We start from the raw sequence: 7,634 nt of genomic DNA, 5'->3' as shown, positions 1-7,634 counted from the left end.
GGTATAGAGAGATCTTCGGTGTGCTGCTACCCCATGAAAGACACTGCATAGAGGCAACAACGCTTCCTTTCAGGAGGTGTGGGCCCCACTATTAGACTATTTTCCTGCTGAAATGTATCGGATCCTTCTAAAGGCCCAATGCCCCATTGTATGGACAGACCTAGGATAGAAAAAATAAATATATGTATGTCTACATGTGAATGGGCTCGAGGCAAGTGCAATAATGTACAGTGCCTGTCTTGGTCTGCTTCCCTTTTTGCTTGTTTTTCTTTTTTTGTTTTTGCTTGCTTATGGTGTGGATGATGGCATAGAGATGAACTGGAGGACCCCCCCCCCCCCCCTTGTCCCAATGTGTGTTTTTGTAATGTAAGTAACTGTACGTGAAACATCTATAATAAAAAAAAAATTCAAAAAAGAACTAAAAAGAACTAAATTAGTTCATTTTTGAAACCATGAACTTTAGTTCAACATTTTGAATTATGAACTATGAACTGAACTAGTTCATTTAAAAAAAATTGAACTGTGAACTGAACTAGTTCATGTAGAAAGTGAACTTTCCCAACACTGCTAAATTGTGCGCACAACAGCATTGATCTAATTCATTGAATTATTATATTATTATCAGGTTGTCTAACAGCTGACGCTAACGCACCAAGCTAGGGCGTATTTTGGGAACAAAAGCATTCATTCTGAACGTTACATCACTGATGCTTGAAATGTGTGAACTTTAACAACTACAGTCTCTCTTTCTTAATCTTTATGTTCTGTTCTCCCAGCTGTTAATAGACTGTCATGCTACCTGGCTAGCTAGCTACCTGTACCCTGCATGCCATCCACTGTGGTGTAACAAAAAATTAATAAAAAAAAAATCTAACCCTAACTAACCGTACTGTCATGCACTTGTCCTAATAAACTAACCTACACTGTAGCACTCAACACTTTGATGAACATTGTTGCTCAGCTGATAGAGTTGTGCCCTTCCTGATGGCTTGTCGTACAGAACATGTAAGTTGCTTTGGATAAAAGCGTCAGCTAAATGACTAAATGTAAATGTAAATGTAACAGTTAATAGGGTCCCGTTTCAATACACTACACAGTTGCTGGTACATTTTGTGTTAAATATTTAGTGTTACAGATTTCCACGCTCAAAACTACCACAGTGATCCGTCTCCTCCTATTAGACTGCGGTAGGACTGGGCGATATGGCCTCTAAATGATATCGCGATATTTTTGGCCATATCACGATACACACGATATATATTGCAATATTTTGACATTTCCTCTAAAGCACTTAAAAATGCTTGATTTAGGGGAGCTCCAGTAGCTCACCGCGTACCTCGGACGCTATTTCGGCGTCGGGGACAACCGTGCGCGTCACGGATCTGGGGTACACGAGTTCGACTCCCGGACTCGCCGTATTTTCTCAGAATGTCTTTCCCCCGATCTATACCCCATTCAACCTGTTTCTGTCGGTCATGCTTGACCAGAAAAAGCGATAAACGCTAAAAGAACCAGCTGACTGGTCAAAGTAAAAAAAAAAATGCTTGATTTAACCCTTTGATGCATACAGTCACGCCAATATGATGATTATAATAAGTCCCTGCAACATATGTTTGCATTATTAAACCATGAAGATACTTTAAAAAATTATTTAATGAAAATGTACTAAGAGTAGTCTACTGACACACTAATAAAAAATGTATTTACATCTAAGACTATTTATATAAAAACTCTTGGGTGCCTAAGACTTTTGCACAGCAGGCCTACTGTGTTTTCTATCCACTTTAGCCAAACATCATCAACTATCCAGTTAGTATTTATACTGTAACGTTTGGCTACTTTAAATCATTGAATGTAGAGAGAGAGCGAGAGCGAGAGAGCGAGAACGAGAACGAGAACGAGAACGAGAACTCCTTAACACATTGGGTGCCAACGACGAGAAATCTTGTTGTTGGCCGCCATGCATTGTGTGCCAATAACGAGAAATCTCGTTATTTAATCGTTATTTCTTTTATTAGCGATATCCATGAATTTTTCATCCATCCAGCCTCACGTTATCATTGGGAATGGCTCTGAGCTCGAAAAGGGCAAATACCGCCCCCTCTCATCTCCCGGATGGTATTGCACCCATTGGAATGGAGTCGATGGGAATGCATCAGAAAATAAAACTCCGGGGGCCTCATTTTACTTCTGAGGCATGTAACCTGAGACTATTGCATCCACTGAGGGCACTGGAAGAAGCGTCGATTATGTGTTTCGGAGTATAACGTTGGATCAATAAACGCGATCGATATTTGGAATGGCGATCAGGAATTGGATTAATCTTTTTGCAGAACATCTGATCTGAGGGAAGGACTTTATTTTACCAGTATTGGGGTAATCAGATGTTTTTTTCACAGCGATCACAATGTGTCTCCTGTGTGTGTACAGTGTGTGCGTAACGTTAGCGCCAGGCACGGCATAGATAATCGATTTTTCAGCCCGCTTCTCTAGCGTGCATAAGTAGACATATACTATCGATAATCTAGCGTTTATGTACTGATGAAAAAACTATCCGTTTCGTACATGTTGACTGCAAGTCATTGATAAGCGACGGGTGTATTCGACCCATAGCCTTAATTTAAGATATAGTATAAGATATAAGTGCTCGTCCTCCAATTGATTAGAGTGGTGGCACACAAGCGATAGATCGTCATTCATCGTTAGCACCCAATGTGTTAAGGATCCTAATCATTACACGACCCAAACATTGCCTATCCACATGTGTTGGCCGGGGCACTTCTGCAGGACACATCTTAGGACATCTAGAACTACCAGAATACTCTGCTGTTGTTGCTGGCCAATATCAGATTACAGTGTGAACTGGTCACGCTACTGAAGTGACCCACATGCACAAATTAATAATAATAACTCACCACCAATGCTGGAGACGCTGGGTTCGCGTGTTCGAATCCAGCTCTCCACATTGTTTTCAGTTTGGCTGGTCGTCCGTACTAATACAATTGGCAGTATTAGAGGGTGGGAAAGCTGATGGGTGGGTCCTGGGCATTGTAAACAGAAAAATACTCCTACAGTTCGGTCGGGGCGCCTGCTCAGCGAAGGAAGGATCTGGAGGGAGGTAGTGTGACCTTCCACACGTTACACTCTCCCAGTGAGAATCTGAGCTGCCAGGCTGGCTGCCGGCTGGCTGCGCATGTGTCGGAGGATAGCATGTGATAGTCTCCGGCCTCTCGGACCAACAGTAGGGGGGGGTGCGCAACAACCAGGAAGGGAGTTGGGAATTGGCATAACGACTAACAGTGGGATGGGAGAAAAATCGGAAAAAGAGGAGGGGGAAAAAGATAATAAAATAATAATGATGACAGACATAAAAAGTAGCGGTGGGGGGGAAATCGATACATAGTAGTATCGCGATACTTTGCGTGGCGATACTGTATCGATACAGGGACGGCAAGTATCGATATTTAATTATTCATACAAAATAAAAATAAAAATAAAGAAATTTGTATAAGGAAGTTGCATTGTTAATTTCAATACCTGTAATAGTACAGTAGTCCACACACACGCACATGTGTGCATTCAGTTAAGTTGGAATATGACTGTAATACAAACAGTTCAGTTTGTCAGGTACATGCAACACAGTGTTGACATCTGTCTTCTTGAAAAAATACCATGTTCTGCAATAGAAATTATTGAAGTGAGATGAACAGACTGAACTTTATTTTATTAGATAAAACATGTTGACAAAGTTTTACTTTGCAGTTGAAAAAAGGTAATAAAACGCAATATATCGCAATATTAATATCGCAATACTCAGCACATCGCAATATATTTAGTATCGCAATACTATCGTATCGTGACTCAAGTATTGTGATAGTATCGTATCGTGAGGCCTCTGGTGATTCCCACCCCTAATAAAAAGGATTGTGACAAATGTCAATCTAGAGTGATGTAATAGTCGCATGACTGTATGTTCAGACTGAGGTCACATTGCAAAAAATCTGACCTGTATCTGATTTAGGACCACATTATGAAAGTGGCCCAAATTAGAATTTAAAAGATCAGATTCCATGTGATTTGTGCTGTTCACACTGAAAAAACATGTTCTGAGTCACATATGAGCAATGAAATCAGATTCGGCCACTTTCGTCTGCAGTCTGAACGTAGCCTTAAAAATGAAGATGGCAGGTGGGTACTTTTAAAATTGTACGCACTGCACATCTTGATTCCATCTCTATCTCTAACTATCAACTACCTTCATTCTTGAAATTAATAAGTAGGTACACAACAGTGCCATTTATGCACACATATATACCCTCTGAGCAATTTTACGTTGAATAGACGTTTAAAAGACGTCTAAATGGCCCATAGACGTCTAGGCTAAAGTCGGTCTAGAATGGGGTGAAAAGTGAAAGTTTGGTAGACGTCTATTCCAGACGTGTTTTCAACGTCTAAGCTTAGACGTGTTTTGAACGTCTATGTTTAGACGTTGTTTCAACGTCATGACATAGACGTCTAAAATCAGTCTAGAATGGGGTGAAAAGTGAAAGTTTGGTAGACGTCTATTCCAGACGTGTTTTTAACGTCTAAGCTTAGACGTATTTTGAACGTCTATGTTTAGACGTTGTTTCAACGTCATGACATAGACGTCTAAAATCAGTCTAGAATGGGGTGAAAAGTGAAAGTTTGGTAGACGTCTATTCCAGACGTGTTTTTAACGTCTAAGCTTAGACGTGTTTTGAACGTCTATGTTTAGACGTTGTTTCAACGTCATGACATAGACGTCTAAAATCAGTCTAGAATGAGGTGAAAAGTGAAAGTTTGGTAGACGTCTATTCCAGACGTGTTTTTAACGTCTAAGCTTAGACGTTTTTTGAACGTCTATGTTTAGACGTTGTTTCAACGTCATGACATAGACGTCTAAAATCAGTCTAGAATGGGGTGAAAAGTGAAAGTTTGGTAGACGTCTATTCCAGACGTGTTTTTAACGTCTAAGCTTAGACGTGTTTTGAACGTCTAAGCCTAGACGTTGTTTCAACGTCATGACATAGACGTCTACCAAACTTTACATTAAAGCATGAGCGTTGAAAATGCATTGTTTAAACATTAACACATCAATAACATGGAATAGTCAAAAGTTAGCCGTTTTTATAATTTCTTTTTATTTTAAAATACTAAAGGCTGGCCCAACACACATACATAGCAACTGAACATTTTGAAGATTAAAGATAGAGCTGATAGCGGATCTATTTGAGCTAAGGGGCGGCGCAGAGAGGGTTGCATCCTCCCAGTCTTCGGCACTTCGAGACAGCCGGAGAGGCGCAGAGGGGGTCGCATCCTCCCGGTCTTCAGCACGGGACGTCCAACACTCCTGGACAGCCACTGACAGGGAGACAGGGAGACGGGACAGGCGTTAATACAACTCACGTGATTGTGATGGGCGGACATAGCAATAGATACAAGTGGTAAGCATTAGTAGGTTACAGCAGTAGGGATGACCCCCGGAAATATTGTGTCTATTACTAGGCTTGCTTAAATTGTGAAGAAATGAGAATATGAATTAAGATTTTTCTTTGCATCTTTGACAGTGAATAACAGCATGCTAATAATGACCAAACATTAAAAACTGCCACTGATCTCGTTCAGTACCTTCTTGAGATCATGTGTACAAAAAAGTCTAAGGAAATTAATAAAGGGAATATAATTAAACCGAAGGTTCTGTAGATACAGTACTGAATTCTCCCATCCGGACCAATGCCATTAGAAATATTATAGAATAGGAGGCGTATAAATTACCTTATTATAGCCAATTCCCACATTTATATATATATATATTTACATATATTAGCTACATAAATATACTGTAACAGGTTAAGCCTTTGAACATTAAGGCAACTAGGTAAATAAAATATTGCTCCACTTCTACAAGGACATTTGCATATTCTTGGTATCTAGGGACATCTATGGACCTCAGGGAACGTAATCAAAGTGTCAGAAATATTGTGTCTATTACTAGGCTTGCTTAAATTGTGAAGAAAGGAGAATATGAATTAAGATTTTTCTTTGCATCTTTGACAGTGAATAACACCATGCTAATAATGACCAAACATTAAAAACTGCCACTGATCTCGTTCAGTACCTTCTTGAGATCATGTGTACAAAAAAATCGAATGAAATTAATAAAGGGAAGATGATTAAACCGAAGGTTCTGTAGATACAGTACTGAATTCTCCCATCCGGACCAATGCCATTAGAAATATTATTATAGAATAGGAGGCGTATAAATTACCTTATTATAGCCAATTCGCACATTTATATATATATTTACATAAATATACTGTAACAGGTTAAGCCTTTGAACATTAAGGCAACTTAAAGGAACACTCCCAACATTTTGGGAAATTAGCTTATTAAACATCTTCCCTGGAGTTAGACATGCATGCATTGCATTAGGCTTAGGGAACACCTGGACCGTTAGCCTAGCTTAGCTTCATCCGTGGAAGTACCGGTAGGCGCTACATTAAGCCTAGTTCCCAACAGTCATGAAATACAATACCTCTCCTATCTCTCCTCTGCTCTCTGCCTCTAGACATTTTTTAAATTCCGTTATCCGTTCCAACATACACGGTAGAGGGCAGTCTCCTTAAAGGCCCTCTTGTCTCGTAGACCACCCCCTTTTAAATTAAAACGGGACATGACTGCATTTGTCATGAGTCTCTAAGAGAAAGTCATGACATTAATAATTCAAGCAATTCAACAAGTGACTAGTCAAAACAAATACAAATTGAAGGGAAAAGCTGTACTAGGACTACAAGTGTATCACCAGTTTCATAAAACCCCTTCCTCCCATTGTTTTTTGTTGCATGATGATGATCATGAACACATTTATTATGCATTGTATTTTTTGTTTAAATGTCAACATCATCTGTCCATCCTCAGTACATTTACTATCAATATAATATATGCGTCTGACTTCATCTGGTCTTTCCAAACATAAACACAGAAAGTGAGAACGCATGCCTGCCTGCCTCAACCTGCATCTTTGTACATGCATATAAATACCTGTCCATCATCTTGTTAGTGCAGTCGCGGACACTCTTTCCCCCGATCCCCGTCAATGTGGATATCTGAATAAGAAAAAACCAAATGACATGTATATTAATGTAACATCATGTACAATACAATTTAAATCCTTTGAACATATGAGTCAGTAATCTCTAACCTAGAAAAAGATTTAAAAGTCACCATTTTTGTCCTGATGTCCACCCTTTCAAGGTCCTCCTCAAGCAGGTTCAACGCCTCCTCTGTCTGGCAGGGGTGTATGTCGACCCTCCCATCCGGATGAATTTCTTTGTGGAGTTTTTTGATATCATCCTTGATTTCCAGGAGGGTCTCCATCACTTTTCTCTGGAATCCTGATATAAATGACAATTATTAGTTAAATGTAGTGAAAACATTCCGTACTTCAAATAACCGCAAATATTGTGCAAAACAACTCAACCCGTTTGTGACTGAGGAGTTTTAATGTATTCTCCCATACTTCACAGAGGAATAAACTCAAATTACATGCTAAGATTTTATCACTGTTAGTTGTTGAAACAACGGTCACCAGTGTCTAGGCATTTTTACCCAAC

General features: G+C 39.6%; 1 long non-coding RNA gene across 1 annotated transcript; it reads right to left on the bottom strand.

Annotated features, from left to right (window-relative positions):
* Positions 1 to 5,147: 5,147 nt before the first annotated feature.
* Positions 5,148 to 7,401, bottom strand: LOC311228768. The gene is made up of 3 exons (XR_014619687.1): positions 7,246 to 7,401; positions 7,063 to 7,127; positions 5,148 to 5,382 (listed from the first exon to the last, which is right to left on the bottom strand). It is a non-coding gene; the product is annotated as an uncharacterized lncRNA (long non-coding RNA).
* Positions 7,402 to 7,634: the final 233 nt, after the last annotated feature.

The sequence above is a fragment of the Notolepis coatsorum genome (genome assembly GCF_963971535.1).
Source record: "Notolepis coatsorum genome assembly, chromosome: 5".
Lineage (NCBI taxonomy): Eukaryota > Metazoa > Chordata > Actinopteri > Aulopiformes > Paralepididae > Notolepis > Notolepis coatsorum.
This window is presented reverse-complemented; position numbering and strand designations above follow the sequence as displayed.